This window comes from Triticum aestivum, chromosome 2D (genome assembly GCF_018294505.1).
Source record: "Triticum aestivum cultivar Chinese Spring chromosome 2D, IWGSC CS RefSeq v2.1, whole genome shotgun sequence".
NCBI lineage: Eukaryota > Viridiplantae > Streptophyta > Magnoliopsida > Poales > Poaceae > Triticum > Triticum aestivum.
Window position 1 is genome coordinate 587,838,687 of NC_057799.1, and position 12,570 is coordinate 587,851,256.

At 44.6% G+C, this 12,570-nt stretch overlaps 2 long non-coding RNA genes, 1 other non-coding gene and 1 pseudogene across 3 annotated transcripts; 3 read left to right on the plus strand and 1 right to left on the minus strand.

The window, feature by feature from the left end:
* Positions 1-1,263: 1,263 nt before the first annotated feature.
* On the plus strand, positions 1,264-5,986 carry LOC123054736 (uncharacterized). Its single transcript, XR_006426310.1, has 5 exons — positions 1,264-1,718; positions 2,574-2,692; positions 3,082-4,446; positions 5,593-5,759; positions 5,848-5,986. It is a non-coding gene; the product is annotated as an uncharacterized lncRNA (long non-coding RNA).
* On the minus strand, positions 4,440-7,869 carry LOC123054735 (uncharacterized). The gene is made up of 3 exons (XR_006426309.1): positions 7,229-7,869; positions 5,980-6,666; positions 4,440-5,709 (listed from the first exon to the last, which is right to left on the minus strand). It is a non-coding gene; the product is annotated as an uncharacterized lncRNA (long non-coding RNA).
* Positions 7,870-9,823: 1,954 nt separating this feature from the next.
* On the plus strand, positions 9,824-9,895 carry TRNAD-GUC (transfer RNA aspartic acid (anticodon GUC)). Its single transcript has one exon. It is a non-coding gene; the product is annotated as a tRNA-Asp (tRNA).
* Positions 9,896-11,955: 2,060 nt separating this feature from the next.
* On the plus strand, positions 11,956-12,106 carry LOC123056236 (uncharacterized; annotated as a pseudogene).
* Positions 12,107-12,570: the final 464 nt, after the last annotated feature.

Consider the following 12,570-nt stretch of genomic DNA (forward strand, 5'->3'; position numbering starts at 1 on the left):
AGAGAAGAAGCCATCTAGCTAATAACTATGGACCCGAAGGTCTGTGGTAAACTACTCACACATCATCGGAGAGGCTATGATGTTGATGTAGAAGCCCTCCGTGATCGAATCCCCTTCCGACAGATCGCCGGAAAAGGCCCCAAGATGGGATCTCACGGGTACAGAAGGTTGCGGCGGTGGGAAAGTGGTTTCGTGGCTCCCCTGGATGTTTTCAGGGTATAAGAGTATATATATAGGCGAAAGAAGTAGGTCGGTGGAGCTACGAGGGGCCCACGAGGGTGGGGGGCGCGCCCTGCTGCCTCGTGGCCGCCTCGTTGCGTCTCTGACTTCCACTCCAAGTCTCCTGGATTGCGTTTGTTCCAAGAAAGATCCTCGCAAAGGTTTCGTTCCGTTTGATATTCCTTTTCTGCGAAACACTGAAATAGGCAAAAAAAAATAGCAAATTGCACTGGGCCTTCGGTTAATAGGTTAGTCCCAAAAATAATATAAAAGAGCATATTAAAGCCCATTAAACATTCAAAACAGATAATATAATAGCATGGAACAATCAAAAATTATAGATACGTTGGAGACGTATAACAAATCATAAGAGCAAACGTGGAAAAAGGACATCCAATGGCCCGGTATGGTCACCACTACGCTCCATCCCTGCTTCTCGGCAGGACGGAGATAAAGGAAGATGATACTTGTCCAAGAGGTTCCGACGAGAGGACAATAAACCCTAGTTGTGAGAGAGGGAAAAAAATTATACTCCCTCCGTCCAAAATAAGTATTTTAACTTGGTACAACTTTAGTACTAGTAGCAAACAAGGATCCACACATCTAGTTGAATTGCACGCCTAGCGATTCTCCACGTATTATGCGGCTATTCCGTTACAACTAATGATCAATATCAATAACAACATTGATTCTCCGGTGTAGTTGTAACATCATCCAATCCGCCGACTAGATTGTTTCAATAAAACATATTACATGTGAGGAAAAATTGCCCACCAAATTGAACATATAAACCCAGCTATGTTGCCCGCCATTCTAGCGCCCTTGAGTGATTTTCACCGCGCGAGCCGTTCGATCTTGTTACTGTCATACGATTTTTGTTGCTGGCGATCGCTGGACCGTCAATTCTTTTGCACCTTTGTGCTCGTTTCAGAGGTGGATGACTGATGGGCCTCGTTAAGTGTGGGTCCAGAGAACGATGTCAATTTACTCTGGTTTTACGTAGCTGAATTATGGGATGTGCGGGCCGCGTGGTGAAAACCTAATCCCCAATCCCAGCCCGTCCTCGAGCCCCACATTCCCTCCCCTCCCCTTTAGCTTCGTCGCCGCCACCTCTCCCTGCACTCCAGTCTCCACCACCACCATGCCCCCTTGCTTCCCCTTCGCTTTTATCCTCCTCTCGATCCGGCGCTGGCACACACAGTGGTTATGGATGGGCCGCTGGTTGCCTTCATGGGAGAGTGCGGCGTTGAGGTCTTCAGCGTGGGTGTGGAGGAGCGGAAGAGGTGAGGAGGATGACAACATGGGAAGAAACAGCCAGATCGAAGCTCTCGTCGCCGCTCGCGTTGCCATGGAGTGGAGGGTCGCCGTTGGCCGCATCACAGACAAGCGAGGACGAGGACAACGCCTGGATTCGGCGATGGCATCATAAGAGGCCTGGGCCTCCTCCACGGACGAGGCGGTGGCGCGCTTGGCGGCCGCGATCTGAGCACCAGTTCAAGGTGAGGCACCTCCTCTAGCCACATCCAGTTTCTCCCGTGAGTTTGTTTTAAAATAATGAGTTCTTGTTATGGATTTGAGTTTTTTCTTTGTAGTACTCTGTCGGCTGTGGCTGGAACACCTGACATCACTGCCATCAAAACACCATTGCCAAACGCCCCTGAAATTAATTATAAGCAAGAGTGGTACGGCTTGCACAATGTGGCATTTTAGCCGATAAAATTCATTCGTGTTTTAGACACAAAAGAAAAAGATTGAGGCTGAAGCACCAACCACAAGCGGTGCCACAAAAACATGGACAGGGGAACACTCGAGCGCATGCCGTGCCCAACTAGAGCAGAGCGGCAAAAGAGAGAAACAAACTTGAGGGCAAAATCCATTAACTACTGTATATACCGGAATCATCACAAACGGTCAGCACAATATTATATATACTGTTTTCCCCTAAGGAAGAACTTGTTCATATCTGTAGCAGCAGCAAACAGGGAGAGGTTAATGGAGAAGAGTAGCTTCGCCACTAATAATTGATTTTTTAGAAGAATGAAGAGAAGCTAAACTTTCAGTGAATGTGTGTTAACACTTTCAGTTTTCTGAAGAAAAGCTTCAGGCTTCTGCAGTTTTCATTCTTCACGGCACAGAGGTTACAGAGGTATTGAAATATGATGCTTATATGAAACGTTTGGGGGTTTATAGTTAGTACTGCTGGTTTAGGATTTGCATAGTTGAGCTTTTAGCTAATTGCTCTGCTGTTTGGTAGAGGGGAGAGCCGCCTGAGAGTATAAATAATATTATGCTTATACTTGTGATGTGATGCTTTTTGGATGATGATAGTAACATGAGTGTGATCTTATTTGCAGGTCAGATGATGTGTGCAAGGAAGGAAAGATGCAGACAAGCAACGCCGAAGACGTCTTCAAAGCGCTTGATGAGATTGAGTTCCCAGAGTTGGTAGAGCCCCTGAGGACTGCATTGGATGGTCTGTGTTGTTGTCTACCTGTCTCCTCAATTCTTTTACAGTCTGATGTTCTTTAAGTTTAGATGTTGCATGAATAAATAATCTATGTGGCAATGCAAGTGAATGGTGCAGTGGCTCAATGCTTTAGATTGTTGGTGAGAATCTGGGAGCATACATAAATAGATGTTGTTAACAACAATGGAATTTATAAAATGGGAGTATAAATAAATAGAAGTTGTTAAATCAATTGATTTTTAGTGACTCTCTATCTCTATATCCTTATGTACGAGGGATTGCATGAATTTGGGATTCCTTTGTATGTAGTGGGTAGCTTTTGTATTTAGAAAAAATCGTTATAGAAATATATTAAGCTTTATTCAATTGCACTTAGCCCTTTCTGCAATCTTCAGAAGCAAAAAGGCAGCCTGGAGCAAAACAGAGGAAACTAGATAAAGAGCCAATGCTGCAGAGCAAAATGATCGAGCAAACGAAGCCAACGCGGACGACGATTAACTGCTCTAACCTTGTGGTAGGTTGAATCTGAGTCACATTAATGGGTGAACTTTCTCGTAATTCTTTTTCCTGAAACTATAAGACATGGCTGAAGATGACATTTTGGTAATTTTGTATGCTGAACCATGATGCTAGGCTGAATAATTTACTATTTTTTGTTCGCATGAGCTCACATTTTGGTAGTTGCAAAACCTAAACCACGATGCTTTCTTGCCGCTGTTGTAGTCTCTAATTAATGGAATTGTGAGAGACTGTAGTTAATTTAAGTTTCTTCTGTTTCATTAAAACAGGCGTTGATAGCTGCATAAGTTTAACCATGATGCTTTATTTTTTTAGGGAAAACCATAATGCTTTCTTGCTGCTGCTGTAGTCTCTATGTAAGCTAATCTCATCGGTTTGCACTCTCAAAAATCGCAGGAGCCATACAGAAAAAAGTAGGGTACTATTAGAAATTGGCCGTGTGATTTTCATATTCAGAGAATAGCACATGTGTTGATTAAACTGAAAACGTATTTTGATGCATGGAAAATGTATGTGGTGCGTTTCATTTCTGCTCATCCTGATCTAACCAAACTGACCCCATGGATTTGAGATTGCCGTGCCTACCAGGTTTGGACATGTTCTTATTTGTACTACTACTAAATCAAAAACTAAACTGTATAAATAAAATAGCCCCCCCCCCCCCTTTCCAACAACTTATTTTATTTTTAGAGTGAGCAACGACATGTTATCACACTCTGTTTCTTGTGAGCAGTACGTCAGTTTAGATTGACGTATACTGTTTGGTGCTGTGCCTATCAGGATTGGACATGTTCTTATTTGCACTAAATCACAAAACTAAACTGTATAAATAAAATAGCCCCCCTCCTTTCCAACAACTTATTTTATTTTTAGAGTGAGCAATGATGTGTTATCATACTCTGTTTCTTGTGAGCAGTACGTCAGTTTAGATTGACGTATACTCTTTGGTATATAGCATTTTTGCCTACCTCTTGCCTATTTCACATAGAATAGATGATTTCCTTTGCGAGGGATTAGATAAGGCCTATGAGTCCTAGGTAAGCGTGATGAGCATGTCCTGCACTTCTATTTACTATTAAGCACCAACTGAATTTCTGATAATGGCGTTTCAAGAATGACACAATCAATCCAACTTTTACCTTTGGGGTGCTTTTTGGATGGACTAATCTGAAGATGTTGGCTAGCTTGCACCGCCATCATATAATCTAGAAGCAAGGGCAAGGATTATAGGGAAAATAAAGGTACAATGCTCCCAGTATATTTTACTTTTTGGCAAAGTTTTGGTGCTTGCGCAAGAAAGTAACACCATCATTATAGGCTCGTTTTATTTTATCTTAGTTCATGCACTAATGCATAAATTTTTTGGTATTGCCCTTATTATTCAGTCTAGAGCTATGCAATGACAACCATGGGTTTAGTGTTCAGGTGAGTTCCATTTATAGAGTGAAGAACCCTTGGCATCTTATCCAAATTCTTTGATCCTAGATATTATGTATACCCAGTTAAGTACCTTATACCAGTACCTTAATTAGCCTCTTCTGACTATTGATTGTTTGAACTGTTGTAGTAGGACTCAGACTTTCAATGTTATTAGGCTTGTGGACATGTTTTTATTTTAGATTACAGTATTGGGTTCTTTTGGCTTCTGGTTGCTGCTGCACAAAAAGTACACTAAACTCAGATGATGCATGAAAAAAAATGCAGACCTAACATAGTTTTTGTATTCTGATATTTTTGTGATGCCCTTATGTTAAAATGCTTATTTGTTCTCCAAGTAGGCCAACGACGGCTGCTAGCAATGATACATACATATCAACAATTCCAAGGAAGTGCATATGTCAGGATGCATAGCATAATATATATGTTCATTGGAAAATACTTTTCAGCATCTGAAACATCTAAAGGCGATCACTCAACTACGTATTATATACAATATACCCCGCTCGATGGTTGGAGCAGTCCCAGCCACTAATTAGTACTCCAACGTTGCATCACTCATCTAAGTATCAACACTACTCTTGAGACATGCCTATTAACATAGTAGTGCTAGGTCCTCGTTGTTCGTTCTTACTCTCTGTTTTACGAGTCTTTGGTTTCTCTTTATTCACATTTCGTTTTCTATTTTCATTATCACTCTGTATTAATTCGGTATCTTGGTTTATCTTTGTTTAGTCTCCACCCTCTTTCTCCCATACTCCCTCTGTCCAAAAAAGCTTGTCCCCCAAATAAATGTATCTAGCATCAAATTAGTTCTAGATACATTCATTTGAGAGACAAGCTTGGGACAAATTTTTTCGGACGGAGGGAGTACCTCTTTTTTCATTTGTATGTCTAAGGTAAGAATGAGAGGCTAGATAAACAAACAGGAAAATGCTCACTTCATTCAGGGGATGCATTCCGTCATTGTCCATCAACAAGTTCAACTCCGACGATGGTTCACCGATGTGGGCCGATGCACCACATCAGCAACGTCAATGGCCTGACAGGCCATTTTCCAACTGGGCCTGTTGTAAATGACGAAACCATGAGGATGTAATCAGTAATGTTGCTCCTGGTATAGTTATTTAGTGAAGTTATAAGCTTCTCCTTTTGGAGTTTACTTCTACGAGTGATCAGTCCCTGCATCTTGTTCTATTTTTCAGAAAACGAAGATGTACTTTGCCATGCCACTACTCTCGGCAAAATAGTAGATCATGGTGCCCCTTGTGCTACAGTGGAATTGAATCACAAAAATTCTACAGATTCATCAAGCACCAAAGGAGGTTAGTTTTTACCTGAGCAGCAACGGCGACCGCCGTGGGCTTGCTGGAGCCTCCCTTGCCGTGGAAAGTAACTAGCTTCAGGGAGTGCCAGGCTGCCACACAGCCAGAACTCAGCTCGGGCGTTCGGTCTTTTCGGTTTGTTCGGTCCGGTCTTTTCGGTCTTCTAATAATTCGGTCTTTCATAACTGAAGACCGAAATAATTTCGGTCTTTTCGGTTCTTAACTATTCGGTCTTCGGTCTTTACAATTCGGTCTTCGGTCCCGACCAAACAGACCAAATTAATTGCTACAACTCAGATTCATGATGCTTCCAGTACAATTCTATGTTTATATTTGACAGGAAATAACAAGATTCATATCTGACACGAAGTAAGAAGATTCATGATTCATGGTCCAGCAGCAAGATTCATGTATGCATATCATTTATATTTGACAGAAAGTAAGAAGATAAAAAGCAACAACAATTACATTTGACAGAAAGTGAGAAGATAACAAGCAACACCATTTATATTTGACACAAAGTAAGAAGATCACAAGCAACAACAGGACATGGAATATTGGAATCGACAAGCAGCAAACAGCAGACCACCATCACTTAGTACTTGATAACATAGTACTTGACATCAAACAAATCAATTTCAGCACCACCATGGACCTTGTGCTTTCCCTTCACCTTGTCCCCAAATTCTTCAATCATCTCTGCAACAAGTCAAGTATTCAGTAAAATTTCATAATCTTAGTGTTGGTAATATCTTCTGCTAGTTCATGGAAAAGTTGGCTGATTTCTAGCATGCAAGGAAGAGTGCTGGAGTGGAGTGTGTTTGGTTGATGACAAATGGAGAGTGCTGGAGTGGAGTGCGTTTGGTTGATGACAAATGCAATCAGTACCTAGTATAGTTTTCAAGATAACTACGAGATGAGGAACAAACAATCAAACAAATTACTATGTGTGCATCATGATGTTCAGATTCAGATTCTATGTAGAAAAGAGAAAAGATACTCGGTATTAGAGCAGATAGCAATAATACAATTTGACAATGATAAAAACCAAAAATAACTAGCCACATAAACATAATAGGACATGCATTTAGATGGCTATTATGCTGGGTGTGCTCACATGATTAGTTTCACAACAGGAAGGATATCTGGGATATGATGACAGATAACAAGTTAGCATGTATCTAATTTGGAAGGCATGTACCCAATTTGTTTTCATGGGAATCACAGATGATGTACATAGAGACATGAAGTAGATGCTCACCTTCAGCTGCGATGTGGAGAAATGAAGGAGGGCAGTAGACAGCGAGCCGACGAATAGAGTTGAAGAAGACGGGTGGTGATGAGTGGTGATGGACTGCAGCTCCTGAACCAGTCATCGGGGCGCGGAGCACCGGCGGCGGACGGCCGTGTCGCGAGCAGTGGAGCGACTGACGGGGGGTCGGGGATGGCGGCGCGGGGCGCCAGTCTCCAATGGTCGGGGCCTTGGCTCGGCGCGCCGATCTACATCAGTCAAGGTCGCGCCGCGCGCCTCGACGCGGCGGTCGTCACTGACGGCGGACGGCCGTGTCACGGGCAGTGGAGCGACTGACGGGGGGTCGGGGATGGCGGCGCGGGGCGCCGGTCTCCACTGGTCGGGGCCGGGGCTCGGGGCGCCGATCTTCGTCGGTCAGGGGTGCGCCGCGCGCCTTGATGCGGCGGTCGTCACCGGCTCACATCTCATGGGCATGGGGCGTCGGGCCACAGCAGTGGGTGACGGGCGGCGGGCGGCGGGCGGCGGCTAGGGTTCCTAGTGGGATAGAAAAAGATGAATGCGTTCCTGTGAATCGTGAGGTGAGGAGAAGGATGTGTACTCGTGTTATGTGTGACTATTGGGCTGGCCAGATGGGCCTCTTGCGTGTGGTCTATTCGGTCCTGAAGACATTAGGACCGATCAGACCGTAACTAAGTCAGCGCAGAGAGGCATGGCTGGAGAATGTCGCCGGACCATCAACAGGGGCAGGCGACGAGACGCAATGGAAGAATCTGTAGAAGATTAAAGTCCCCGGGAAAGTTAGAATATTTCTTTGGAGACTCTCAAAACAGTCGCTGCCAACTGAAGATGTTCGAGCACACCGACATGGTGGACTCACCCATGTGCGGAATGTGTGGCGCCCCAGACTCTTGGAAACACTCCCTAATCAACTGTACAACCTCAAGGTGCACCTGGGCACTGGTCGATGACGAGCTAGCCAGTCAACTAGTGAACACAAATAAGACCAAGGCAAAACAGTGGCTGTTTACACTAATTGATTCCTTATCGCATGATCAATTCATAAAGGTGGCGGTCACACTCTGGGCAATTTGGACAGCTAGACACAAAGCCATTCATGAGCATATCTTTCAAACCCCTCGAGCTACTCATTTGTTTGTAGAAAGATTCATACAGGAGCTTTCGGTCCTGTCCGAGAATGGAGCCACCACCATCATAGAAGGGGATGCAGGGGGGTGCTCCTCTAGTCCGGCCATACGCCAGAAGGCCCCGCCGATGGGTTACGCGAAGATTCATGTCGATGCCGGAGTCAGAGCGGGCAGGGGAGGCTCGGCTGCGGCTATTTGCCGAGATCACAATGGTGCTTATCTGGGAAGCTCAGCGCTGGTAATAGCCGGTCTGGATGATCCATTAATATTGGAGACTATCGCATGTAGAGAGGCTCTTGCCCTAGCGGAAGACCTAAACCTATGTAATGTGCTCATTGCGTCTGACTCCAAGCAGGCTATACTGGACATCAACAATGCTAGCGTGGGAAAGAATGGTTCAATAGTCAGGGAGATTATTGCCCGGTCAAATGATTTTCTTTGTAAATTTACGTTTGAAGGTCGTGCAGCCAATAAGGAAGCACATAGCTTAGCTAGATTTGCTATTGGTAGAGGGACGGGGAGGCATACTTGGCTAGGCCAGCCCCACAACCCTAATTGTATCCCACTTTCTGTGGACTATGATAAATAAAGTTGCTTTACCCCCAAAAAAACTAATTCGGTCTTCTATTTGTGCAGACCGTATTTTATTCGGTCTTTTCGGGTTCGGTCTCGGTCTTTTCAGTTTCAGTCTTCGGTCTTCAGTTTTTATTCCTGGGGTGAGCCAGAACAAATGCCACCTTCGGCAGGGAGCGACAACAACAACTATGAGGATTTGGCTCGCCGATACGAGTGACAGTGGCGCCATCTGCTGATTCCGTAGCTTCAAGCTATAGCGGGAGCTGCCGGACCGCCGAGATGCAGCTGGAGCTGCCGGACCACCGAGATGCAGTTGGAGCTGATGCGCCTCGGAGCTGCCGGACCACCGAGATGCAGTTGGAGCCGCAGCGCCTCTGAGCTGCAGCTGGAGCCACTCCCCCGCCAAGCTGCAGCGTGATCCGCCGCGAAGATGGATCCCGGCGTGAGCCGCCTCTACTAAGTGCTTTCTCGAGTACAGTGGGGATAGGAAGAGGATGAACTGGTCGATGGAAAAGGACAACAATCCACCACATGGTTATCTCTGGCGTTATATGTCATATGTGCAACCCGTGTGTATAGGTGTCCAGACTTTAGAGTGTGTGGCTCTTTGTGACAATGGCACGGTTGTAATATTATCTTGCAACGGGTCATCTAGTACCAATAACAACATTTGGTTCTCCAGTTTGTACTAACATCATTCATTCCGCTGAATCCGTCGATTCAGAAAACGTATCACATGTGAGGTAAACTTTTTGAGGGAACATGTGAGGTTAACTTGCCGGATTAGTTCTGGCCATGCCGCGCTTTCGCAAAAGTACATTGCGCCTTAAAAATGGCAAGTTTGACGAATGATAGAACCTGGATTACGAATTTAATCAAGCAAGTCGTTGTAGTATAGTGGTAAGTATTCCCGCCTGTCACGCGGGTGACCCGGGTTCGATCCCCGGCAACGGCGTATTTTTGGTACTCCATTTTTTCTCACGGTGCAACTCATTTTTTAGATAAAAATGCACGTACCCACTACCACAAAGACTACCAACCATCCTCCAAAAAAACAAAAAAAAAGACTACCAACCGCATGCACTGTGGTCTGTGGATCATTTCTTCAGATTATAACAGCCCACAAGTATTCCCCTGTTCCTCTGAATCTAGCTCTCTAGTAGCTCAGCATGGAACATTTCTTCAGAGTACGCAGCTGAATTTATCAGTCTATGGAACTCAGGCTTAACTAAATGACTGGAATTCATAAGGACTTGCGAATAGGCAAAGGGCATGACACATGTTCCCGCGATACCCTGATTCCTAAAAGACCAGCAAGCTTCTCGGGGGAGTTGAATCCAGCACTCTACTAGCTCAGAACAGAATTAGGAGCTGAATTCATCTGTCTCTTTATGTATGCAACTCAGCTACAATTGCAACTTATGAATGGCGAACTACAAACTACATGTTCTGCCTATATCCTAAAAGACCAGAAGGCTTTTCCGTCGAATGCGCAAAATAGATGGAATCAAAACCTGGAGATGCATGGATTTCGATAAGCTCTTCTTGTCCGAGTGATCGATGACAATGCCGCATTGGATCTCTTGAAGACTTGAATGATGTACGTAGGAACAAATGAATTTTCTATCTCGTGCCTTACCAGCTTGCGGCCGTCGAGATGGACAGTTGGGGAGTTACAACAAGTCTGAATTATCTGAGTGCTCGTTGGACATGATTCGATTCAACGTTGGACATGATTCGATTCAACTGAAAGAAGGATGGATAAAATTCTTTATTTTTGCGGGGGAAGGATAGAAAAAATTCCAGTGGTCGTTGGACATGATTCGGTTCAACGTTGAATTATCAAGAGGCAGTCCGTATCTGACGCAGTCACGTAGCCCAACTGAAACTGAATCAAACTGTGATAAGCTAAGCAGCGATGAACGCGTTGTATGATGATTCACTATGGTATATCCATCAGTTTGCCATGAGGATGCGGTTCTGTTCTTACATTACAGAAATATGTGTTTGACAGAAGCTGCCAAGATTCAGTCTTCCGTTATGCAGTATTTCCATGTTGTCACAAAATGTTAGGCGTTCAGGCCATGCAGTTTTATAGGCTATGTGAGTAATTGACCTTGGGATGAAGAACAAGGTGCTATGCCCTGCAACCTAACATTAGAAGTTAGAACATAGTCGGTTTTGCCTCTTTTATTCCTTTTGGGTGTTAGTCTGTGAACAATTTTATCATGCATGTCTGGGTGCGATCAGTAACCTGAACTTGTCCTGTAGGTATGTGAGGGATGCCGACTTGCATGTTTTCCTCTCTTATTCTTGTAGATTTCCGGGCAGCATAAATGCCCTTTGTAAAATTTGCGGAGTTATTCTACTGTCAGACATGATGACGCGCTTCTGTTCTTACGTTGCAAAAATGGGTGCCTGTGGTTTCGTAGATCAGAAGGTTCTTCAGAAGAAAAAACACACATATCTGCAACAGTGAGTTAAGCCATCCATCAGCGAACAAACAAATGCACCTCCGTTGGGGACTGAGATAAACATCTTCAGAACAGTGCGTATTGGCAGGACATGGAGCTCGCTCCAGTTCTCTGCTGCACCAGAACTCCGCTAAGGCACGCATGGATTCGAAGTATCTCAACAGAACTCCCGCGATTATGAAATAGAAGAATTCGGGCTGGCCGAGCGTACAGAGCGCAGCAGGCGTAGGTTGGCTTGCAGGAGGAGGAGGAAGAAGAAAGAAGCAGAGAAGAAGCGCAGCGCAGAGGAGGAGACTTTTTTTGTTTTTTGAGTGGACGCAGAGGAGGAGACTCGTGATCACCTGCCTGCTGGGCTCCCGGGTTTTTATGGGCCGTGGGAAGGCACAGCCCAACAAGGATTGCTGCCCCGCTTCTAATTCATTGAGTCTGTCTGTTTTGCTCGGTTCAGGGTTATGTTAGTTTTGTACCACATCGGCTGTGGAGGAAAGAGCGTGTGGCGTGGCCGGGTATAAGATGGGGCAGTGGGCGAACGGTGGGTGGCATCTTTGCGCTTGGGGCAATGACGCAGCTAGTGAGGTTATACCGAGGCGCGTCAATTGCTGGTTGAAAACTATTTCCAAACCCCCTCTTTGGTCCTCCGAGGCCACTGAGAATTTCTGAAAGGGCTCCTTCCCTTTGGGGAGGGCAAAGCCCACAAATCTGACAATGCAAAATATTTACTACAGTAGTATTTTGTTCAATTGACCTGAACACTGAAGGTCACACCAGATACGATGCCGTTGTGCTTTTTTTTTTTTCTAATGAAAAGGATTGCATCCTGTTGGCATAAAATGCCGATATCATCAGGTCCACTATACAGCCAAACTGTAGTACGAGGAAGGCTACGCAATAACGCAACTGCATGCAGGTAACTCTATCCATTCTGTAACCGAACCAAAAATCATACCGGAAATAAACCGAACCAAACCAATTTTACGATTGTTATGGTTTCTAGTTTTAGCATGGTATGAAGTTTTCATACTGTTTTGACCTTGGTTTTTATGTTATATACCGGTTAACCGAATAAACCGATCTAAAAAATATGTTTATATTTTCTTGAGGCGAACAACCATATGAGTTGTCGTTTTTTTTTGTACACGAGCCAAATTGCCTAGTA